Raw genomic sequence first — 26526 nt, forward strand, 5'->3', positions numbered from 1 at the left:
TACGCGCACAGCCTCCTGTGACTTATGGAGCACACTATCCACCACGAACCACAGACCTTGTAGCGGTGGCCTAGCTTGCGTGTATCAATGATGCAGACAGCCGTACCGTACGTCCGACCACTTCAGAGAGGTATCTCTGCAGACTAACGTACACATACCTCTACAAAAGTTGTTAATATCGTATAGTTTATTACGATGAATTTTTATAGAACACCCCTGAGGTTTGTACAATACCTTACTAACAAAATAAAAACAATTACTTCTGAAAAAAGTCTAATTTTATTATTTACAAAAAATAATTACAGAACAACGGTGACTCTCTCCTAAGTGTGCATTTTGAAAACAAAAACAATGAAAATCTTTATCTCATGATAATGATTTCAGTCTTTCAAAATGGTTCAAATGGCTCTGAGCACTATGGGACTTCACATCTCTGGTCATCAGTCCCCTAGAACTTAGAACTACTTAAACCTAACTAACCTAAGGACATCACACACATCCATGCCCGAGGCAGGATTCGAACCTGCGACCGTAGCGGTCACGCCGTTCCAGACTGAAGCGCCTAGAACCTCACGGCCACTCCGGCCGGCGCTGCACTGTTGTCCGCGCTGTCGCTGTCGCTAGAATAATGGGCCTTCCTTGACCCAAATCATAGGAGTTTGGGCTTGACTAAGCTGTTCCTCCTCAATTCCTCGCTGTTAGGGATGTTTTTGCCTGTGGTTTGGATGGGCCTCTGGTTAACTGTAAAAGAAAGAATTATCGGCCAAATGCCTCTGGCGGCTTCTTATGCTTCTTCTTCTTGCTGTTTCCAGACTGTCTGAACTCGATCTTGTTCAGACGGGAGATGTCCACAGGTGGCGTCTGCTGTTTGATGTACAGGACGGCTTGATCCGTCATGTACCTCCAATCGTCGTCGGTGAAGATCGGATGGCAGTTCATCAGCTCCAGACCTGCACGCCGGACGATTTCCCTCCCGTTGATCTTCTGGTTCTAGGGTTCACACCCCCAGTGGAAAGAATACGGCTTATGGGGTAGAGGGGAGGGGGATATTGGTTACCGCGAAGGGATAGGGATTGCCATGATGGGGGTAGCTGCCGTCGCGTAGGGAGTCTGCGATCTTGGTGAGTACCTCCTTCCCACAATTCTTGTTGGGGAGGGGCAGGCACTCCAACGGCTCGTCTTCTTCTCCCTCTGTGTGCATGGGCGTCTCTTCCGCCGTCTGCGTTTCTGCAGAAGCAGAAGTGACAGCTGCTTCCAGGGAGGCCGTGTTCTTGCTGTCGGCGGGTGTCCCATACTCCATCACCACCTCCCTAGCAACCCGCGTTGCCGCATGGGTCAGAGAGGCGGTCGTTTGTGTTGCCGCGTCTGCCCCCATACTGGTGGGGTTCGGCGCCTCATCAGGTGTCGTGCGAGATGCGAGGTACAGGGCGACTCTCAGTTGTGTCACCTCCCGACGCATCTCGTCCAGTTCCGCCCTCAGGGCCAGCTGGAGTGGCCGAGCGGTTCTAGGCGCTACAGTCTGGAACCGCGCCACCGCTACGGTCGCAGGTTCGAATCCTGCCTCGGGCATGGATGTGTGTGATGTCCTTAGGTGAATTAGGTTTAACTAGTTCTAAGTTCCAGGGGGCTGATGACCTCTGAAGTTAAGACCCATAGTGCTCAGAGCCGTTTGAACCATTTGAACCGTCCTCAGGGCCCCCCTCTCCTCCGTCATGGCGGATTTGAGCGTGGTGATGGCGTCCTCGTTGCCTTTGCGTAACGTTTCGCGGAACACGCCCTCGTCGTATTTGTGGCGCAGCCCGCTTCCCCTACTGGAGTAGTTGTCCGCGACCCCCCGACACGCTTTATGTAGCCTCCACGGCCAGTGCTGCCACCTGCCGTGTGTGTGTGGTCCCTGCACGCTGACGTAGCACGTAGGCGTGACTCGATCGTGTACACCCTTTCCTAACTGCGACATGTGGGAAGGCGGCATTCTGTCTCGCGGTGGGCAGTGGTCACGATGTGTGGTCCACCAGCGTATTACCTGTCCTCTACGTAATTTGGGCCCCACCATTTTCGTCACGACATCGGTCGTTAATATTTGTTCGGAAGCTACTTCTGTTACAGCCCTTTCCCCGTCATTCTCCGTCACATTTAAGTTGCCGCGAACCGTTCTTAAGTAAGCAGTTACGTCAGTCTCGAAGTGGCTACACCAGCATCGCGCCCCTTCTGTCGAGAAAGCCACGGCGGTGCCTTAAATGACGAAGCTGCACGGCGGGCGTCATAATTTCTCGGTCTGAGCGCTCGTTACCGCGGCGCTGTAACCGCCGCCGCTCTGCTCAAAGCGTGACGCCGCCCCATGTGGGTCACCAGCCCGCAGGTGGCTGAGTGGCTGGCTCTCTCACCCAGGTCCGTCTCTCTCCACGCCTCATCCTGTGCGGCCCTCAAAACTGTTCACCGCTGCTACTATCTCGTATCCAGCTCCAAGAGGATGATGCTGTGGTTTATCGAGAGGTTGTAACAATGCAAAATTATACTGAAATGCAGGAGGATCTGCAGCGAATTGACGCATGGTGCAGGGAATGGCAATTGAATCTCAATGTGGGCAAGTGTAATGTGCTGCGAATACATAGAAAGAAAGATCCCTTATCATTTAGCTACAATATAGCAGGTCAGCAACTGGGAGCAGTTAATTCCATAAATTATCTGGGAGTAGGCATTAGGAGCGATTTAAAATGGAATGATCATATAACGTTGATCGTCGGTAAAGCAGATGCCAGACTGATTCATTGGAAGAATCCTAAGGAAATGCAATCCGAAAACAAACGCAGTAGGTTACAGTACGCTTGTTCGCCCACTGCTTGAATACTGCTCAGCAGTGTGGGATCCGTACCAGATAGGGTCGATAGAAGAGATAGAGAAGATCCCACGGAGAGCAGCGTGCTTCGTTACAGGATCATTTAGTAATCGCGAAAGCGTTACGGAAATGGTAGATAAACTCCAGTGGAAGAATCTGCGGGAGAGACGCTCCGTAGCTCTGTACGGACTTTTGTTGAAGTTTCTGGAACATACCTTCACCGAGGAGTCAAGCAGTATATTGCTCCCTCCTACTCATATCTCGCGAAGAGACCACGAGGATAAAATCAGAGAGATTAGAGCCCACACAGGCATACTGACAATCCTTCTTTCCACGAACAATACGAGACTGGAATAGAAGGGAGAACCAATAGAGGTACTCAAGGTACCCTCCGCCACACACCGTCAGGTGGCTTGCGGAGTATGGATGTAGATGTAGAGGATACGTCTGATGTCAACAACATAACAGCAGTTCACATAATATGCAAAAAAACTGGTGATTTCTCAAACTGGGGAACAATCAACAATGGGGTGCCGCAAAGTTCGGTCCTGGGTCCTCTGCTGTTCTTAACATATACACTACTGGCCATTAAAATTGCTACACCACGAAGATGACGTGCTGATTTCTCATACACAAGCAGCAGTTGACCGGCGTTGCTTGGTGAAACGTTGTTGTGATGCCTCGTGTAAGGCGGAGAAATGCGTACCATCACGTTTCCGACTTTGATAAAGGTCGGATTGTAGCCTATCGCGATTACGGTTTATCGTATCGCGACATTGCTGCTCGCGTTGGTCGAGATCCAATGACTGTTAGCAGAATATGGAATCGGTGGGTACAGGAGGGTAATACGGAACGCCCTGCTGGATCCCAACGGCCTCGTATCACTAGCAGTCGAGATGACAAGCATCTTATCTGCATGGCTGCAACGGATCGTGCAGCCACGTCTTGATTCCTGAGTCAACAGACGGACACGTTTGCAAGACAACAACCATCTGCACGAATAGTTCGACTACGTTTGCAGCACCATGGACTATCAGCTCGGAGATCGTGCCTGCGGTTACCCTTGACGCTGCATCACAGACAGGAGCGCCTGCGATGGTGTACTCAACGACGAACCTGGGTGGACGAATGGCAAAACATCATTTTTTCGGACGAATCCAAGTCTTGTTTACACCATCATGATGGTCGCATCCGTGTTTGGCGACATCGCGGTGAACGCACATTGGAAGCGTATATTCATCATCGCCATACTGGCGTATCACCTGGCGTGATGGTATAGGATGGCATTGGTTACACGTCTCGGTCACCTCTTGTTCGCATTGATAGCACTTTGAACGATGCACGTTACATTTCAGATGTGTTACGACCTGGGGACTGATGACCACAGCTGTTAAGTCCCATAGTGCTCAGAGCCATTTTTTGTTACGACCCGTGGCTCTAGCCTTCATTCGATCCCCGCGAAACCCCACATTTCAGCAGGATAATGCACGACCGCATGTTGCAGGTCCTGTAGGGGCCTTTCTGGATACAGAAAATGTTCGACTGCCGCCCTGGCCAGCACATTCTCCAGATCTCTCTCCAATTGAAAACGTCTGGTCAATGGTGGCCGAGCAACTGGCTCGTCACAACACACTAGTCACTATTCTTGATGAACTGTGGTATCGTGTTGAATCTGCATGGGCAGTCGTACCTGTACACGCCATCCAAACTGTTTCATTCAATACCCAGGCGTATCAAGGCCGTTATTACGGCCAGAGGTGGTTGTTCTGGGTACTGATTTCTCAGGAACTATGCACCCAAATTTCGTGAAAATGTAATCTCATGTCAGTTCTAGTATAATATATTTGTCCAATGAATACACGTTTATCATCTGCATTTCTTCATGGTGTAGCAATTTTAATGGCCAGTAGTGTATTAATGACTTGCTGTTCTATATTCACGAAGATGCAACGCTGGTACTTTTTGCCGCTGATATACCCAACAGACAAGAATTAACTGATGAAATTGTTTTTCAGAAATGTTTTTCAGAAAATCATTAAGTGGTTCTCTGCAAATGGGCTCTCATTAAACTTTCACAAAACACAGTATATACAGTTCCACACAGTAAATGGAATGACTTCATTAATAAACATAGAGTTCGATCAGAAATCGGTAGCTAAGGCAGAATATTCAAAATTTCTAGGTGTATGCATTGATGAGCGGTTGAACTGGAAAAAAAAAACACACTGAGAATCTGCTGAAACGTTTGAGTTCAGCTGCTTATACTGTTAGTGTCATTGTAAATTTTGGCGATATACATCAGAGTAAATTAGCTTACCACGCCTATTTTCATTCTCTGCTTTCGTATGGCATCATATTCTGGGGTAACTCATCATTGAGTAAAAGAGTGTTCATTGCACAAAAGCGTGTAATCAGAATAATTGCTACCGAGCGAGGTGGCGCAGTGGTTAGCACACTGGACTCGCATTCGGGAGGAGGACGGTTCAATCCCGTCTCCAACCATCCTGATTTAGGTTTTCCGTGATTTCCCTAAATCGTTTCAGGCAAATGCCGGGATGGTTCCTTTGAGAGGGCACGGCCGATTTCCTTCCCAATCCTTCCCTAACTCGAGCTTGGGCTCCGTCTCTAATGACCTCGTTGTCGATGGGACGTTAAACACTCACCACCAGAATAATTGCTGAAGCTGATCCAAGATCATCCTGCAGACACTTATTTAAAGACCTAGAGATCTACACTGTAGCCTTACAATATATATATATTCACTTATGAAATTTGTTATTAACAATCCGAATGAATTCAAAAGTAATAGCAGTGTATATGGCTACAACACTAGGAGAAAGGATGATCTTCACTACTCAGGGTTAAATCTGACTTTAGCTCAGAAGGGGGTAAATTATGCTGCCACAAAAGTCTTTGGTCACTTACCTAATAGCATCAAAAGCCTGACATAACCATATAGCATTTAAAAGGAAATTAAAAGAATTTCTTAATGGCAACTCCTTCTACTTATTAGATGAATTTTTGGATATAGTAAGTGGGTAATTTCCCCAACCCCCCCAAAAAATTGTCATGTAATATTTTGTGTAATGTAATATCTTGTATACACACCTTTTATTAACCTGACATGTTCCGCATCATTACGAAGTGTCGTATTCATGATCTATGGAACAAGGACTAATCTAATGTAATCTGTATCTGGGCACCTGCTCCACCCAGCATACTTAAAATTGTGTAGTATATTTTCCAATACTCCCACTTTTAAGTCAACCAGTAATTATTTTCAAGACGTATACGCCCCGGGACAACAGGGAACTCCGGGAGGAACTCGGGGTTTTTTTCATCCGGGAGAAAACCAGGAAAAACCCGGGAATTTTTTTATAATTCCGGGAATTTAACAATGTTTTAGTTTTCAGTTAAACTTTTGTAATTTTGACTGGTAAGAACTGATACTCTAGTAAAGAATATTGCTGTTTCCCGCTACTGCATAATAGTATTGCAACAATACTACATAAAAGAGAGACAGAAAAAATATAAAAACTAAGCTGCAAAGAAAATGCGCCATTTACAACAACAAACTACGGTACACGCACAAGCGTCCGGCATCAGCAAATTGTGTCAAAGGCTTTAGGACGAACACTATGCAGTACTGCTTTCGATTTACGTGACGTCATAATTGTTTACGTTGGTCCGTTTGAGCAGTTGCCAGCGGGCAAATGCTCGTGCGCAGTTGAGTCACGTATGAGCAGTACCTTCTTCCGCTTGTGCCTACTTGAATCGTGGCTGTTTCCTCTTCGTTCCAACTCTCAAGCCAAATGAAAAGGAAACGGATTTCTGTGGCCAGGAGCTATCAAGTGAATTAAAATATATGCACAGAATTACGGAAGGCTAAAACGTGTTATTTGTTTCAGTTTTCTGATTTTATTTCATTTCCAAGTTTTTGGCTGTCAAGCGTTAAGCGCCTTGCAGAACGATGAAGTTACTTTTGTTGATTTGCTAAAGAAATTTGGTTCTTTTCCGCTGAGGCAGTCAATTTATTTGAAACGAGTTGTTTCATTCCACACTGTTGGCTAGTTTCAACTGTTCGCTGAGTTTCATGTGCACATTTTCATCTTCTAGCACGTGATAAAGAACCTAACATAAGATAATACAGTACTGGTACTCCATCAAAATATGCTGAAGACCACACTGGATAGCTTAATATCAGGATGGGGTCTACTTCATTGTAAACACGGACATACAAATGTGCACTTTAAACCGTATTATGCATTTTAATATGGTTTACGGAATTCCGATACTCTTGCAATGGCCTCTGATGTCCTTTTTTCTTTTATGGCGTAATGTAAGTTAATGCTTTATACGTACGAATATAAGGGCTTTCCACGTTATCATAGCTGCGCACGATTAGTAACGCCTGTTTAATGCCGCTATCTGACAACTGCTGAAACGAATATATTTCTAACAGCTCGCGGGAAAATATTGCGGATAGTGGTTTGAAAAGCGTTTCTATCAAAGCAATTTTCCTACTACGCAAGGGGAATTATGTTACGTGTGTGACAATGCTGGATGAATTTCTGAGATCACAGAGCGTTTGAATCTCATTTAAAAACCTAACACTTTGAGGACCAGCCACTTTGACGAATTTCGAGCCCAGGAGACTAGACATTTACATCATTATTTAAAATTTTACTGGCAGATTTGTGTAATATATCTTAAGTGTATCACACGCAAAAAAACGACCAATAACATTTGTGAAAGCCTAGCTTTTCTTGTAGCTACTACCTATTTACCTATTTGTGTGTTTGTGCTACTGAACAGTGATGTTGCTATTGGCTGACTACATTACGTGGCCTAATCTCTGAATATTTGCTGTCATCGGCTGCTGAGATCGCGTGAAATGATATACGATTGGCTTACAAAAGCGCATCGCAATCTGGATATCAATGCTTCGGAAACTAACATGCTATGTTTGGTGGAATTCGAATTTATGCTTCCATAATAAGGAAATATGCAGCTTATATATTTCTGCGCCTTAAAGATCTTTCCAAACCGTTTTCTAAAGTGCCGGGAAGTTCTAACGTGTGTATAAAACCTTAACCATTGAACCACTCAAAGGACTGATAAGTTTTCCAGTCCTGAGGGAAAGTATACTGTCACTTAACACGGAAAATGTGTATTTTCACCGTGGAAAAAGCATATTTTTATTTGGGAATGTTTTTTCCCTGTCTGCGTACGCACCCTGTGTGTTCCATCCCTGCAAATTTGGTTAGCCCAGAACCCCCTGGCGCAACTCGTATTAATGTGCGCCCCCTCTGTGTAATAGTTATTCATAGACGTTTCTCTTTTCACCTGTTTATCGAATATCTCGTCTTTTGCTACTTAAGACGTACACCCAAATTTTTCTTCTTACTGACTTATGAATCATGGATTGTAGGAAACCGGAAAAGAAACGAATCGAAGCGTTTAAGATGTGGTGCTATAGAAGAGTCTTGAAAATCTGATGGACTGATAAGAGAGGTTACCCACACAATCGGTGAACGACATCAAGGAATAACAAACACTCTACTCGAGAGAGCTGAATAGGGCAAAAACTACAGAGGGAGACAGAGAACGAAATTAACACAACAAATACAGTAACTCAGGAAGTTAGGTGCAAGTGCTAATCTGAGATAGATGAGGTTAGCGTAGCATAGGAGAGGACTCAGTGGCGCGCCGCACAGGACCAGTCAAAAGACGGGTGACACAATGAAGACATGGGGTCCGTTTCGTGCTTTCCAATTTTAGTTCTGTCCACGAGAAATTTTCCGCGCTTCCCTGCTCTTATCTCGTAAATACTTTGTCAGTTATAAGGCAACCTTTGATATGGTTCAAATGGCTCTGAGCACTATGGGACTTAACATCTGTGGTCATCAGTCCCCTAGAACTTAGAACTACTTAAACCTAACTAACCTAAGGACATCACACACATCCATGCCCAAGGCAGGAATCGAACCAGCGACCGGAGCAGTCTCGCGGCTCCGGACTGGGCGCCTAGAACCGCGAGACCACCGCGGCCGGCCCTTTCATATGAATGGAGTTTCTTTTCTGAAGAATGTCGTTAACAAGAAGCTAGCCTATTCTGTAGATTCCCTTCCATCGTCCATCTAGTATAAACTTCTTTCCTAAACAGTAGGCTGCGATCCTTTTATCTACTTTATAATCCGACGTTTTGACGTTTATTTAGCTATTAATTACGTCCATTTATTAGATGTATTTATTAGACACGTATTAAAATGCTATAGACTGCAATATAGCACAATTATCAAACGTGGAATTGGAACCATTTGTCATTTGGCATATTTATCAGAAGCAGATGTCAGATAAAGAGTAAGAGAAAAGCGAATAACCAGCAAGAACCCTAGCACAACCTTTACAGCAATTCAACTATTTCAACTACAAACTACGTATACTTACATTAAGCGACATAAATCACAATAAAACTTACTCTCATTCCTGTAGATTAGCGTTGCAGCTAAACTCCGACAGTTTTCGTGCGTTATAAACCATTCAATGGTTCAATAAAAAAACAAGACACAGTTTTTAGTTCTTCAGTGATTAGTGGTCGCTAATAACGTCCACACACACAAAAATATTTGTCTTGCTAGTGTTTAGCTGAAAGTGTAGAACGGGATCCTCACAATACACAGTTTTTGCGTTTACTTGTGATTTTTCGCTTGCGGCATGTTGTATTATACTTCCTGTGAGAGCATGTAAAAAAAAGTTATCATTGTCCACTGTAACAGCGTTTTTTCCTATGCAGTTTGATAAATATGAGTTAAACCATTTACAACGTGCAGTCCATTACTATTTTAAAAATGGTTCAAATGGCTCTGAGCACTATGGGACTTAACATCTGAAGTCATCAGTTTCCTAGAACTTAGAACTACTTAAACCTAACCAAGGACATCACACACATCCATGCCCGAGGCAGGATTCGAACCTGCGACCGTAGCAGTCGCGCGGTTCCGGACTGAAGCGCCTAGAACCGCTTGGCCACACCGGCCGGCTTTAAAAATATACGGTTGAAGCATTATCGTAGACACTGACTAACGACTCGTAACGGTATTAGGTAGTCTGTTGTTTCGATAGATTCAATATTCGCCTCTCGCTAGTTGTAAAAAAATGTTCTGTTATTGGTAACGATTCTGACTGCTCTTCCCGACACTGTCGTCTCCTGTGATTTCCGTGTATGGTCACCACTGACCTGGAAGCAAAGCGAGAGAAGCCGGTGTCCAGCAGATATGAAATGATTGTGTCTTGGTCACCATCAAACGTACACAATGGAAGATGGTCTGTGAAGCTGCAAAGACAAGCGAATATTGGCCAATGGAGTAACAGAGCCTGTAGCCTCCTGTCGCACACTGTTCGGAAGGTGTCATTGGAACGCAGTAAGGAGGGGGCAGATATGGAGGGGCATATACGTGTAGTCATCATACCGCTCTCCCCGCGTCTAAAGTCGATTTTAGAACCTGGGCAGCTTCTCCCATTTAGCTCATTCACCAGCACAAGAGTGCGTTCAACGTACTTGCAACTAACCAGTCAAGAAAGAGTTCAGAGCATTGCCAGAAGCTACAGATATTGGCAGTGGAGTAGCAGTAGTAGCGGTAGTAATAGTAGTAGTGGTTATAACATCAGTACTTCAGTTCAGTCTTCCTGAAAATATCGGAGGAAATTGTGGTCATCCTGAATATTGCAGCTCATTTACAGTATTTCAGCGGGCCGAATTGGGTCGTAGTTCCCTTTCCTACTGTCTGTGTGGGAAGAGATATTCATAAACTTGTCCCAGCGAGGGGCCCAACTGATGAGACACAGATTTAGATTCAAATGTACCGGGTGATCAAAAGTCAGTATAAATTTGAAAACTGAATAAATCACGGAATAATGTAGAAATAGAGGTACAAATTGACACACATGCTTGGAATGACATGGGCTTTTATCAGAACCAAAAAAATACAAAAGTTCAAAAAATGTCCGACAGATGGCGCTTCATCTGATCAGAATAGCAATAATTAGCATAATAAAGTAAGGCAAAGCAAAGATGATATTCTTTACAGGAAATGCTCAATATGTCCACCATCATTCCTCAACAATAGCTGTAGTCGAGGAATAATGTTGTGAACAGCACTGTAAAGCATGTCCGGAGTTATGGTGAGGCATTGGCGTCGAATGTTGTCTTTCAGCATCCCTAGAGATGTCGGTCGATCACGATACACTTGCGACTTCAGGTAACCCCAAAGCCAATAATCACACGGACTGAGGTCTGGTGACCTGGGAGGTCAAGCATGACGAAAGTGGCGGCTGAGCACACGATCATCACCAAACGACGCGCGCAAGAGATCTTTCACGCGTCTAGCAATAAGAGGTGGTTCTAACAAAACCCCATGTCATTCCAAGCATGTGTGTCAATTTTTACCTCTCTATCTACATTATTCCGTGGTTTATTAAGTTTTCAAATTTATACTTACTTTTTGATCTCCCGGTATAAGCGTTGTATGGCTCTGGGTGACCTCAGCGACTGTCTTACGAATTTTATGAAGAACACGATTTGCTGCTTCAGTCACGTGTAACAGGAATGCGAACTTAAGGGTGATGCGTTTCGGCAGCACGCAGTCATCAGGTGCACAGCCATTAATTATACACATTATTTTGTATGACTGCATACCTCATACGTACTACGTTTTTGTTCTTGTGTGTCACACGCTACTCCTGGTCTGCTATTTTTTTTCTTTTGCATTTGTTTTCTGAGTTGGAAAAGAGTGCAGATAGTCATTTCATCTGCATGCCATATAACTTATTCAAAATATACTGTTGTAAACTGCATTTGTGTCTCATGACAAATTCAGTAACTCGCAGTCACAACAGCTACCACCGCATAACCACTATAATGCACAACGGGGAAACCGAGGAGCATGCTGTCGAAACGTGTCGTGCTGGATATTGCTATTTAACGTGACTGAAGTACCTAATGATGAGGTTTATAAATACAGGGTTATTACAAATGATTGAAGCGATTTCACAGCTCTACAATAACTTTATTATTTGAGATATTTTCACAATGCTTTGCACACACATACAAAAACTCAAAAAGTTTTTTTAGGCATTCACAAATGTTCGATATGTGCCCCTTTAGTGATTCGGCAGACATCAAGCCGATAATCAAGTTCCTCCCACACTCGGCGCAGCAATGAGTTCGAAAGCATCCTTGATGCGAGCTCGCAGTTCTGGCACGTTTCTTGGTAGAGGAGGTTTAAACACTGAATCTTTCACATAACCCCACAGAAAGAAATCGCATGGGGTTAAGCCGGGAGAGCGTGGAGGCCATGACATGAATTGCTGATCATGATCTCCACCACGACGGATCCATCGGTTTTTCAATCTCCTGTTTAAGAAATGCCGAACATCATGATGGAAGTGCGATGGAGCACCATCCTGTTGAAAGATGAAGTCGGCGCTGTCGGTCTCCAGTTGTGGCATGAGCCAATTTTCCAGCATGTCCAGATACACGCGTGAAACTTGCCCGCACGCGTTCAACCGTTTCCTCGCTCACTGCAAGCCGACCCGTTGATTTCCCCTTACAGAGGCATCCAGAAGCTTTAAACTGCGCATACCATCGCCGAACGGAGTTAGCAGTTGCTGGATCTTTGTTGAACTTCGTCCTGAAGTGTCGTTGCACTGTTATGACTGACTGATGTGAGTGCATTTCAAGCAAGACATACGCTTTCTCGGCTCCTGTCGCCATTTTGTCTCACTGCGCTCTCGAGCGTTTTGGCGGCAGAAACCTGAAGTGCGGCTTCAGCCGAACAAAACTTTATGAGTTTTTCTACGTATCTGTAGTGTGTCGTGACCATATGTCAATGAATGGAGCTACAGTGAATTTATGAAATCGCTTCAATCATTTGTAATAGCCCTGTAGATTTAGGTTTTCTGTGATTCCCCTAAACCAGTTCAAGGAAGGCCATAAGAAGCGCCCCTTCCTTTTTCAACTGAGGCAGATTTCCGGCTACTGAAACTCCCGTCTTTCCCGTCCTCCAGTGCAGCCACGTGCTGCAGGGAGAGGCGCCCCGCCCCGCCCCGTTGTGTCCCGGAAGCGCAGCGAGCGGCCGCATCGTCTCAGGAACGCCGGCGCGTCGCGACGCGTGCTATTTAAGCGCCGCGACGCCCCTTCCGCTTCCCCGCGTCTCACTTCTTCCACACACGCTGCCGACGTGGCGGCGCGGCGCCTACATATCTTTGGCGGCAGTGTTGCCACACGCCGTCCACCTTTCTCTGTGCCACCCAGACAGACCTTCGATTTAAACCACCTGATCTGACCAACTCTTCAGTTCCTTACACGGTGCTCCCGCCGCAACTGTTCAAAGGGGTGTGAAGCTCGAAATCTAGGGCAATTGCAATGAACCTAGAAACGATACTCGGTCACGGCGTACTTTGCATGTCATAAACAAAGTATTCTTCGTACAATTTTATCTATAATGAATATTGCTGTCGAAAGTTTGTGTCTGTAAAAATAACGATTTTTCCTTATTTTAATAAAATAACATTTGCGGCTGCCAGTCACGGCGCTCCGGGAAACTATTCCCGTTATCGAGTGAGTTTTTCGTTTACTGTGCAGCATTGGACGAGGTGTTAGATAACGTTGTTGTCTTTCCACACCGTTGTTTAAAGCATACCTTGAAGAGATTATTGCGAAAGGCTTAAATGGCAAAGAGGAATATGTATTGGTGGAAAGAGAATGGAATGTATAAGTTTTGTTGATGAGATGATATTAGTGGCAGAAAGTCAGCGGACAGTGAATAACATGCTGAAAGATCTGAATGAAGCTTGTGCGGAATATGGGATGCAAATAAGCACAGCAAAAACAAACAGTATGGTCATGAGTACTAGACGCTGACTGCCCAGTATTAAAATAGGACACACCGAGCGAGGTGGCGCAGTGGTTAGCACGCTGGACTCGCATTCGGGAGGACGACGGTTCAATCCCGTCTCCAGCCATCCTGATTTAGGTTTTCCGTGATTTCCCTAAATCGTTTCAGGCAAATGCCGGGATGGTTCCTTTGAAAGGGCACGGCCGATTTCCTTCCCAATCCTTCCCTAACCCGAGCTTGCGCTCCGTCTCTAATGACCTCGTTGTCGACGGGACGTTAAACACTAACCACCACCACCACATAAAATAGGACAATCTACCATTAGCCAAGTGCGTTTAAATATCTTGGAAGCACAATAACTGAAGATTTGAGATGTCAGCAGGAGGTGAAAACTCGAATTACCATAGCGAAGGAGGCATTCAACAGAAAGAGGAGACTCTTATGTGGCAAAATAGATAAAGGACTAACGAAAAGGCTTGGCAAATGTTTTGTCTGGAGTTTGGCTCTGTATGGGGCAGAAACATGGAGGCTGACACGAGAGGATGAAAAAAGGTTAGAAGCATTTGAGATGTGGATGTGGAGGAGAATGCAGAGAATAAGCTGGATGGAAAGAGTGAGTAATGAAAGAGTATTGGAAAGGGTTGGTGAGAGAAGATGTCTGCTGAAGGTAGTAAGAGAAAGGAAAAAGAAGTGGTTGGGACATTCATTGAGAAGGGAGTGCTTGCTAGCAGATGCTTTGGAAGGATTGGTTTGTGGGAGGAGACTGATGGGAAGAAGGAGATACAAGGTGATAGACGACATAAAGGGAAGAGGAAATTATGCAGACCTGAAGAGGATGGCAGAGGACCGGACAGCCTGGAGAACTACCATGTGAAAACCTGCCTTTTGGCAGAACACTGATGATGACGATGTCCCTTTTTTAGGAGTTATGACCCAATGAGTGAGCTGCTGCGTTAATTCTGATAACTTTACTGTAATGTAAACATGCGCCATTTTCACTCTTTCGCCATGATAATAGTTATACGAGGTTTGACCTTCGAAACGCGTAAATGTTATTGTTTTTTTGCACTGTAAATAGGTTGCTCAGCCGATATTTTAACATTGACTACAACAAACACGACCTCGTATCCACTGCGGATAAAACCAAACGCGCAGTTTTGTAAATAATGATATATATTCCCCTTTAGATAGATCGGAATTTGGAAGTAACTTTTACTTACGAATTTTTTGTTGTCCTCAGATACATCACTTTATAGTTCACAGTACCCATTACAAAACAGAAACAAATATTCACAAAGATAGGGTGCATATTATCCACGGAAATGTGATATTACGCATGGTCAATGTAATCTAGTCCGCCTCCGGTAGCTGAGTGATCAACGAGACGGAATGTCATACCTAACGGCCCGGGTTTGGTTCCCGGCTGGGTCGGACATTTTCTCTGCTCAGGGACTGGGTGTTGTGTTGTCCTTGTCATCATCAATTCGTCCCCATCGAGACGCAAGTCGCCGAAGTGGCATCATCTCGAAAGACTTGCACCAGGCGAACGGTCTACCCGACGGGAGGCCCTAGCCACACGGCATTTACATTTACAATGTGATCTAAAGAGTGTCGCAGGAACAGTGGTTAATATTCGGTGGTATGACACGAAGGATCATTCGAAGCAAAAACGTGTAGTAAACGTGAACTCTAAAATGCCTGTCGTAGGAGCTGAGAGCACTACTTCATCTTCGATACTGTGAAACAAATGTTTTCTGCTGCATGCCCTTTGCTTTCCATATTTTTGGAGAAGCCACTATGGACCAAAACAGTGAAAAAAATCCGGTAAACACGGGCTCTAAAGAGCGCACGTTAAGAACGATGAGCATTTGTTCATTTTTTTCCTCGCTATTCTAAAAAAATGGCTATGAGCACTATGGGACTTAACATCTATGGTCATCAGTCCCCTAGAACTTAGAACTACTTAAACCTAACTAACCTAAGGACAGCACACAACACCCAGCCATCACGAGGCAGAGAAAATCCCTGACCCCGCCGAGAATCGAACCCGGGAACCCGGGCGTGGGAAGCGAGAACGCTACCGCACGACCATGAGATGCGGGCTCGCTATTCTAAAACAGATCCCTTGTACTCATAAAGTGCTCTTAGGTCTTAAAAAGAGCATTTTAGAGACCAAGATCACTAGACTCTGTTTCTTCGAATGATCCCTTAATGTTGACCATTCTTTCTGGGACGCCCTATATAAGTTGGTTGTAGTGCTCAGGGCGTTTTTCGTATCAATTCTGAACACCTCGGACCCTGATGGACTCAAATCGACAATGTAGCAGTGGAATATATATTTTGCTGTGTACTAACATAGATCGAATCACTGCCTTGTATCTCAAGGTCATCGGAACAGATTTGTAGGAAACTGAGTCAAAAACATTAATCAAATCTATGAATCCCAAACATAGAGATAATTCACACACTGCTCTGTTCTGTGAGTTCTTTCGCGACGCGCAAATGGCATATTTGTGCTGCGTCAAGTTCTTAAACTATCTTGTTCCTCTGCCTGAAATAATTTAATGAGCGCAGGCGGTGATAATTTTACTGAATATTCGACATATTGTGAACAGGAAGCTGATATGTTCATAGCTTTTATTTTCCGTCTTTCTCCTTTTTCGTGAAGGCAGATGACTGACCGTGTGATTTTATGTCGTATTCGGATATGACACGCTATGACTTTCTATAGAAAACGAGTGAGTGGGTCGAAGTAAGTGGAAACAGTGAAATACAATAAATATATTAGGGATAAAGTTCATCTTCTTCTACTTCAACATCGTCAGTGATGACGCTGGCCATTCTTTCCAGTACTACCTTCTTGTATGTCGATCAAACAACTTTATCAGAAACGCGGCAGTACACGGCTTGATCTCCCAATATCGTGAAACGCTAAACAGATAACCAAAAGCCTGCGTCAAAACAAACATGCGCCCAACTACAAAATGCATGACACTCAATATAAGCATAACTTGTCGTTACATAATATGAGGTATCAACATACTGGAAAAGCGGTTAGCGTGTTATCTCTACTTTTTCTACGCAGTGACTTAAATGAACACTATTGACACATATTACTATATACCCGTGAACATATGTGCAACATTATGTCGAAACATTATGTTAAATTTTCCAATACCCACAAACCACATTGTCGCTTTACCACTTCCGTAAGTCCTGTATTAGTTACTGCCGATTACCTTCATTAACACGTCTGTTTGATGACATTTTGTGTACTCCTGAACACCTCCTTGGAATTTTTGTTACGTTCTCATATATCCATAATATTCTGAAAACAACGAAGTCTGTAGGGCTTATTATACAGTAAATTACGACAAGAAATCAAGGAGCTAGCAAGCTGGAATACGTAGCTCCAACATAACTAATTATCTTACATGTGTTAATAATCTTATGGCTGTTTTTCAGATATAAATCAATTACCCGCGGCACGTATTGCTTCCAGATTCGCCACTCAATTTTATGACGAAAATTCCGTTTATCAGTACTCTGTGAAACAAACTACTTGTAACAGTGTTGCACAGTTATTGTCCTTGTATATCGGGTTAATATTTTGTACCATTCGTCTTTAATAACTTCAGTTCAAAGTTCTTAATTATCGACTGCATAACATAGAGCGATCTGCTACTGCTCCAGAGACACTCTTTCTGTCTTACTGCGCCAACGAGTCTACATATTATTACTTTTTCTTTGCCTTCGGTTCGTGGACCATGCATATTTCTTTTCACTGCCTTACGCCGTTCGATGAAAACTGCTAATATTTGATAATGACAAAATCTTACGCAATATTTCTTTTTAAACAATATTTTACTTCTGTTACTATGATGGTTACTATAGTATTGGGTTGGTCATAAGTTCGTAACGTTTTTCCGTAGTTAATAAACGCAACAGATATACATAACAGAGACGTAAGTCATCAATATTATATTCCTCTTCACTACTTACAACAGTCTGTCAACGCTGGGGTACCTTTTCGATTCCGCGACTTTAGAAATCGCGTGGTTTTGAGGCGAAGAATTCGTCGAACCATGTTCGGAGCGTATTTTCATCCAGAAAGGAAGTTCCTTGAAGATTGTTTGATAGATAGGGGAAAAGGTGAATATCTGGGGCGCAAGAACAGGTAAACAAGGTGGGTGCGGAATGACTTCCCAACCCATTTCCTGTGTTGCATTGTTTGCCAGTCTAGCAAAATGCGGGCAGGCGATATCTTGAAGTAGCATCTCTTCGCGCAGTCTTTCTGGCCGTTGTACTTGGATCGTGTACGCAAGACGTCCCAGTTGCTTACAGTAAATGTCAGCAGTGATGGTTACACCTCGGTTGATGCAATTCGTAGTACACCACAGCGTCGCTCTTCCATCAGATACGCAACATTACCTTCTGTGGATGCGCACAGATTGTTGTACGAGGAATTGCTCGTTTGTTTGGGCTCAGACATTCCTTTTTTCCGTATGTTACCATAAAGACACCATTTCTGCTCACCAGAAACGACACAGGATAGGGACAGCCGGTGTTATTCACGACCCAATTGATGACGAGTAAGCAAAGATGACCACCCGTGATTTCGGCTTGGAGCATGCGGTATCTGTTGTTGTTGTGGTCTTCAGTCCTGAGACTGGTTTGATGCAGCTCTCCATGCTACTCTATCCTGTGCAAGCTTCTTCATCTCCCAGTACCTACTTCAACCTACATCCTTCTGAATCTGCTTAGTGTATTCATCTCTTGGTCTCCCCCTATGATTTTTACCCTCCACGCTGCCCTCCAATACTAAATTTGTGATCCCTTGATGCCTCAGAACATGTCCTACCAACCGATCCCTTCTTCTGGTCAAGTTGTGCCACAAACTTCTCTTCTCCCCAATCCTATTCAGTACTTCCTCACTAGTTATGTGATCTACCCATCTAATCTTCAGCATTCTTCTGTAGCACCACATTTCAAAAGCTTCTATTCTCTTCTTGTCCAAACTAGTTATCATCCATGTTTCACTTCCATACATGGCTACACTCCATACAAATACTTTCAGAAATGACTTCCTGACACTTAAATCTATACTCGATGTTAACAAATTTCTCTTCTTCAGAAACACTTTCCTTGCCATTGCCAGTCTACATTTTATATCCTCTCTACTTCGACCATCATCAGTTATTTTGCTCCCCAAATAGCAAAACTCCTTTACTACTTTAAGTGTCTCATTTCCTAATCTAATACCCTCAACATCACCCGACTTAATTCGACTACATTCCATTATCCTCGTTTTACTTTTGTTGATGTTCATCTTATACCCTCCCTTCAAGACACCATCCATTCCGTTCAACTGCTCTTCCAAGTCCTTTGCTGTCTCTGACAGAATTACAATGTCATCGGCGAACCTCAAAGTTTTTATTTCTTCTCCATGGATTTTAATACCTACTCCGAATTTTTCTTTGTTTCCTTTACTGCTTGCTCAATATACAGATTGAATAACATCGGGGAGAGGCTACAACCCTGTCTTACTCCCTTCCCAACCACTGCTTCCCTTTCATGTCCCTCGACTCTTAGAACTGCCATCTGGTTTCTGTACAAATTGTAAATAGCCTTTCGCTCCCTGTATTTTACCCCTGCCACCTTTAGAATTTGAAATAGAGTATTCCAGTCAACATTATCAAAAGCTTTCTCTAAGTCTACAAATGCTAGAAACGTAGGTTTGCCTTTCCTTAATCTTTCTTCTAAGATAAGTCGTAAGGTCAGTATTGCCTCACGTGTTCCAGTATTTCTACGGAATCCAAACTGATCTTCCTCGAGGTCAGCTTCTACTAGTTTTTCCATTCCTCTGTAAAGAACTCGTGTTAGTACTTTGCAGCTGTGGCTTATTAAACTGATTGTTCGGTAATTTTCACATCTGTCAACACCTGCTTTCTTTGGGATTGGAATTATTATATTCTTCTTGAAGTCTGAGGGTATTTCACCTGTTTCATACATCTTGCTCACCAGGTGGTAGAGTTTTGTCAGGACTGGCTCTCCCAAGGCCGTCAGTAGTTCCAATGGAATGTTGTCTACTCCGGGGGCCTTGTTTCGACTCAGGTCTTTCAGTGCTCTGTCAAACTCTTCAGGCAGTATCGTATCTCCCATTTCATCTTCATCTACATCCTCTTCCATTTCCATAATATTGTCCTCAAGTGCATCGCCCTTGTATAGACTCTCTATATACTCCTTCCACCTTTCTGCTTTCCCTTCTTTGCTTAGAACTGGGTTTCCATCTGAGCTCTTGATGTTCATACAAGTGGTTCTCTTATCTCCAAAGGTCTCTTTAATTTTCCTGTAGGCAGTATCTATCTTACCCCTAGTGAGATAAGCCTCTACATCCTTACATTTGTCCTCTAGCCATCCCTGCTTAGCCATTTTGCACTTCCTGTCGATCTCATTTTTGAGACGTTTGTATTCCTTTTTGCCTGCTTCATTTACTGCATTTTTATATTTTCTCCTTTCATCAATTCAATATTTCTTCTGTTACCCAAGGATTTCTACTAGCCCTCGTCTTTTTACCTACTTGATCCTCTGCTGCCTGCGGTATCTTTGAACCTTCCCCACTGCATGCAATTGCCGCACGATGCTGGAATCATAACAATCGCATTTCATCACATTTGCCAGTTATCAAGTACACTACCGTGCATCATTGTGGATTAATGCGTATAAAAGATTTTCTTCAAATCCCGAACGTCTTCCTGGAGGTGGAGAGTCACTAATATCAAAACGATCTGCCTTAAAACGAGCATTTTGTTGGGGTGTTGTCTCCAATGGCATTATCTTCATACACGCTGCAAGTGTTTCTGGCTGCCTCACCTGCTGTCATCCCTCTCTTGAACAGAAGAATGTATCGAAAATTTTCCGATTTCTCCTTTTGGCATTCTGTTTTTTAGCGTCCGCAGATCCGCTCGTATCTCCAAATGACAAAATGGCAGACAGTAAAAGTGAACTACGAATAAAAATGACAGTCGATAAATAAACCCATTGAACAGGAATACTAAAGCGCAAAACAAAAACGCTACGAACTTAATGCACCGAGCTAATAGAATCGGAGAAAGAAGATCTCCGACAGCTAACACAGTGTTGCCAACTTTCAACTGCGAGCGCAACTGGCTGCAGGCAAAAACAATAGTCGTTACGCAGCTTCCCCAACAATGAGACGTTGCCATAGAGACGTAAGGAAACTCGCGTTAGTGATTGATTGGGGCAGACGCGAGACGCAGTCGCGCAAAGGCCACTGCAACTGTCACGGAGCTTTTTGTGCGGTCTCTTTCAATTACAAGGTGCATTCAAGTTCTAAAGCCTCCGATTTTTTTTCTAATTAACTACTCACCTGAAATCGATGAAACCGGCGTTACTTCTCGACGTAATCGCCCTGCAGACGTACACATTTTTCACAACGCTGACGCCATGATTCCGTGGCAGCGGCGAAGGCTTCTTTAGGAGTCTGTTTTGACCACTGGAAAATCGCTGAGGCAATAGCAGCACGGCTGGTGAATGTGCGGCCACGGAGAGTGTCTTTCATTGTTGGAAAAAAGCCAAAAGTCACTAGGAGCCAGGTCAGGTGAGTAGGGAGCACGAGGAATCACTTCAAAGTTGTTATCACGAAGAAACTGTTGCGTAACGTTAGCTCGATGTGCGGGTGCGTTGTCTTGGTGAAACAGCACACGCGCAGCCCTTCCCGGACGATTTTGTTGCAGTGCAGGAAGGAATTTGTTCTTCAAAACATTTTCGTAGGATGCACCTGTTACTGTAGTGCCCTTTGGAACGCAATGGGTAAGGATTACGCCCTCGCTGTCCCAGAACATGGACACCATCATTTTTTCAGCACTGGCGGTTACCCGAAATTTTTTTGGTGGCGGTGAATCTGTGCGCTTCCATTGAGCTGACTGGCGCTTTGTTTCTGGATTGAAAAATGGCATCCACGTCTCATCCATTGTCACAACCGACGAAAAGAATGTCCCATTCGTGCTGTCGTTCTGCGTCAACATTGCTTGGCAACATGCCACACGGCAGCCGTGTGGTCGTCCGTCAGCATTCGTGGCACCCACCTGGATGACACTTTTCGCATTTTCGGGTCGTCATGCAGGATTGTGTGCACAGAACCCACAGAAATGCCAACTCTGGAGGCGATCTGTTCAACAGTCATTCGGCGATCCCCCAAAACAATTCTCTCCACTTTCTCGATCATGACGTCAGACCGGCTTGTGCGAGCCCGAGGTTGTTTCGGTTTGTTGTCACACGATGTTCTGCCTTTGTTAAACTATCGCACCCATGAACGCACTTTCGACACATCCATAACTCCATCACCATATGTCTCCTTCAACTGTCGATGAATTTCAATTGGTTTCACACCACGCAAATTCAGAAAACGAATGATTGCACGCTGTTCAAGTAAGGAAAACGCCGCCATTTTAAGTATTTAAAACAGTTCTCATTCTTGCCGCTGGCGGTAAAATTCCATCTGCCGTACGGTGCTGCCATCTCTGGGACGTATTGACAATGAACGCGGCCTAATTTTAAAACAATGCGCATATTTCTATCTCTTTCCAGCCCGGAGAAAAAAAATCGGAGGCCTTAGAACTTGAATGCACCTCGTACTACAGGTGTTGAGATGTTGTTGAAAAAAAATTGAAAGTAGCCTATCTCACTGAGGAAAAAGATAAAGCCGTACAACCCTTGAGGAGTTGTATAGCCACCACATAGAAAGGGCTGTCTTTTTAGGGTCTATGGTTATGTGCGAGTTTTGAATCACAAGTGTTGGCATCCATTGTGCGGTGAATATGATGAGTGTGTGTAGATTTTTAATTTCAGATTTGCGTTGTCGTTGTCGTCGTCGTCGTCGGTCATGATGATGATGATGATGATGCTGATGACGACAATGTGACAGTGTACGAAAAAGATGAAGGAATGAAGATTGGAGTTTAACATTTTCTCGACGATGACTCCGTAGAAAGATAGTAAAAGTTGAGACTAGGGAAGACAATCGGTTGTGCCCGTCTTCAAGGTATTAGCCTTAAGCGATAAAAGAAACCACGGAAATTATAAATCTGCAGGGCCAGATGGGGATTTCAACCGCTGTTGTCCCGAACGTGAGTCAATTGTCTTGCCTCTGGCCACTTCGCTTGGAGGGGAAAAGTTAAACGAGGTTACGGTTCATCCTCTGCTCCTCTCGAATAGCACCATGGGGGCAGCCGAGTTTAAAGTCTCCATTCGACGGACGAATCACCATCACTAATGTCACGTATATTTACTCAGTGGGACAATACGGAAAAGTCTGGATTCTTACCCAGGACACCTGAGTGGTCTCACGATCAGAAACTGTACGCCTTCACCTCTTATTACTTCCCCGGTTAAATCTGGATCCATGAAAATTTATCCCACCTCCAGGATCCGTATCGGCTAACTCGGAATTGAGCGCAGCCGTACCGGATTCTATGGTTCAGATGGCTCTAAGCACTATGGGACTTAACATCTGAGGTGATCAGTCCCCTAGACTTAGAACTACTTAAACCTAACTAACCTAAGGTCATCACACACATCCATGCCCGAGGCAGGATTCGAACCTGCGACCGTAGCAGCAGCGCGGTTCCGGACTGAAGCGCCTAGAACCGCTCGGCTACAACGGCCGGCTGTCCCGGGTTGTACAAGCGGTCTCGACTACAAAGCTGGGTCAAAGTTCAAAGAATAGCATTTTATCAACTATGGCCGGCCATCCTGATTTAGGTTTTCCGTGATTTCCCTAAATCGCTTCAGGCAAATGCCGGGATGGTTCCTTTGAACGGGCACGGCCGATTTCCTTCCCCATCCTTCCCTCACCCGAGCTTGCGCTCCGTCTCTAATGACCTCGTCATCGACGGGACGTTAAACACTAATCTCCTCCTCCTCCTCCTTTTATCAACTATGACAGTTTATCCTTCTACTACGAGTTTGAGTACGAAAATTCCGGTGAGTAATGTGTTTTAGGCAATCTCTATGGTGCACAGAACAATGCCGACGTCACGTCCCAGAAATTCACAAAGCCATCTGTCGCAAGTTCGGCACCTGATTCTTTCAAGAAGAAGCGCTGTGCGACTTCGTTTGAAAAAGATAAAATCTGATATTAGGAAAACATCTTTCGTAGATTTGTGTCGAATGGATAGCCAAACGTAGAGTTGGCAGATTTTTTATGGACGTAATGAAAAATACTTTCTGCATTCCATTGATACATGAAGGGAAGACACAATACTGCTAGATGATAATAGCGGAACGTTGGGCTACAATCCATAGTTCCAAATGACCTAGTGTAACTGTGTGCTGCTCTTCATACGGTGCCAGGGGATTTACCTGAAACGGTGTTCCCTTCCGTTACTTTGTCCCAGTTGACAAGTGAGTAGCTGCTATGTTGGAGCATATCTCTACTTATTCTCGTGTAGACGTGACTCTGCATCCAGCCACAGCGGTGTCCACCCCTCGTCCCTGTCCTTGTCCGTCTTAGTTAAAGCTGCGTCTCTAACGACCTCACTGTCAACACGACGTTGTACTCTAACCCTGCCCATTGTTGTCTTATGTTCTGTAAATACAGTACAGCTGTGTTGTGTATTTATCAACTGTTTCCTTCCGTGCATGTTATATACACTTGGAGAAAAGTCTTTGTCTCTTGCAGTCATATTATTATGGCGCTTCAGATGTGAAATTGGAAATCATGATGAAGATGATGATTAATTGATGATGTGTAGATGGACATATTGCCTTAGAAACATACAGTAGCTGATACTAAATGTAACTGATTATTTCTGTCACAGTTGACTATCAGTGTTTCCTGACTAAGAGGCCACCTTTGGTTCTGAAGGTGGTCCTAACGATCGAAAACCCATCGTGATCACCTGTACCTTTTTGAATCATTAACTGAAATAAATAATTATGTAAATAAATTATACACAACTGCAACCAGTCACTTTTTCATTAATAATGCTTTATTACATTAACCGGTTTTCGAACCCTTTCAGGTTCATCTTCAGATGTTTTCGGGAGAATCCGGGAAGTTACATCATTACTGGTAGTAGCATAATGCTGGGTGCTGGTTTGCGACAGTATAGGCGGCTTTTTTCGTATCTGTCTGCCTCCATTTTGATGTCCAGAACACTTTCACACGAACTATATTAGTTCACACTTTAACAGTGACACTTTACCAGCATCCAGCATGCGCTTTACAACTGTTGCTTATAACAAAGATCTTATTAATGAAAAAGTGACTGGTTGCAGTTGTGTATAATTTATTTACATTAATATACAGTCACGGTTCTAAAATATCCGTAATGGATAAGCATAAATAATTATGTTTAGTATTATTGTTATTACTGTTATCGCTATTATAAATAGAGCTATACAGTAATTAACAACAAATATTTTTCTTTTTCTAGCAGAACGAATGAACGCAAGAAAGACTGTGATCTTCGAGAGGACAAATCTTCTCTGATAGCGGCTTGCTGTGTGGCGTCGTGGGTTTGCTGTAACATCTTAGAGGAGAAGAATCAAGGTAAACAATTTTTGAAAAAATACAACTCACAACTCTCGAGAACATAAACACTAATAGAGACAGGCTCAGAGTACAAAGAACGCGCAGGCCACATGGATACGAATGAGGAACATATCAACCATTAGATGGCCTTTGTAGGCCTATAAGCAACGGGTCCGAAATTGACGTGAAATGATTTTGGGAAAACCACGGGAAGACTGATTCAGAATGAGCGGACGGTGATTTGAATCCATCTTCTTCAGAATGCGATTTACGGAACTGTAGCGCATTCCCGCGAATACTACATCCTGATTACCTCCTTGCCGCTCTTTCAAAAGAGAAAAGAGACTTTACGTGCGCCCCCCCCCCCCCTCCCTTCCCTCTGCGTACCAGCTTTTCAGCTTACAACGCAGCTCATCGATCACCTGGGGTAAAAATGACATATCCTTCATCCCACACACAATAGGTCAGATTATCGTGAATGTTGTGTTATCAGGAGTAGTGTGACAACATAGAGATCAGCGGGCCTTTTATTTACTTTTGTGGAAAGCGTAATGCTTTCGGTTCACGCCGTAATGCCAGAATCAACAAATGTAAATCCGATAAATTGTTTTAGTATGACGTGGGCGTGAAACACAGTGGCTTATGTATTTATAGATGTCAAGTAACAACAGAGATTAGATATTACAGAAAGTAAGGAAATGAAGGAAAACGAAACTAATGGTGCGAACCAGTTCGTTGTACAATCTGAGGAAGTGGGGAAAGAGTGGTCCAGGCTGCCATTGATATGTCAGGCTCTGAGCACTATGAGACTTAACATCTATGGTCATCAGTCCTCTAGAACTTAGAACTACTTAAACCTAACTAACCTAAGGACAGCACACAACACCCAGCCATCACGAGGCAGAGAAAATCCCTGACCCCGCCGGGAATCGAACCCGGGAACCCGGGCGTGGGAAGCGAGAACGCTACCGCACGACCACGAGAAGCGGGCGATATGTCAGGGAAGACATGAAAAACTCCGAGTAAATACCCCAGTGAGATAAACTGTAAGGTGCTGCACACGAAGAAGTGAACAGAGAATAAGAAACGCCGATATATAGAGAGTAAAACAGTCGCAAAGGAGCTGAAAAGGCTAGGTAAGAAGGAAAGTAGCGAGGCCCAAGATAGGTGGAGCAAAAATTAAGCATTTCATTAACAATGCACGAAGCTGGCTAATACGAAATGGTGACTATCGG

The 26526-nt window shown here is 44.0% G+C and overlaps 1 protein-coding gene across 1 annotated transcript in view; it reads left to right on the forward strand.

The window, feature by feature from the left end:
- The window catches only part of LOC126188357 (uncharacterized), a 526233-nt gene that overhangs the window by 297191 nt on the left and 202516 nt on the right, over positions 1–26526 (forward strand). Inside the window, exon 3 of the mRNA XM_049929956.1 lies at positions 25194–25309. The gene's annotated coding sequence lies outside the window, so the exon portion shown is untranslated. The remainder of the gene's footprint in view (positions 1–25193; positions 25310–26526) is intronic.

Source organism: Schistocerca cancellata, chromosome 5, assembly GCF_023864275.1.
Source record: "Schistocerca cancellata isolate TAMUIC-IGC-003103 chromosome 5, iqSchCanc2.1, whole genome shotgun sequence".
Classification (NCBI taxonomy): domain Eukaryota; kingdom Metazoa; phylum Arthropoda; class Insecta; order Orthoptera; family Acrididae; genus Schistocerca; species Schistocerca cancellata.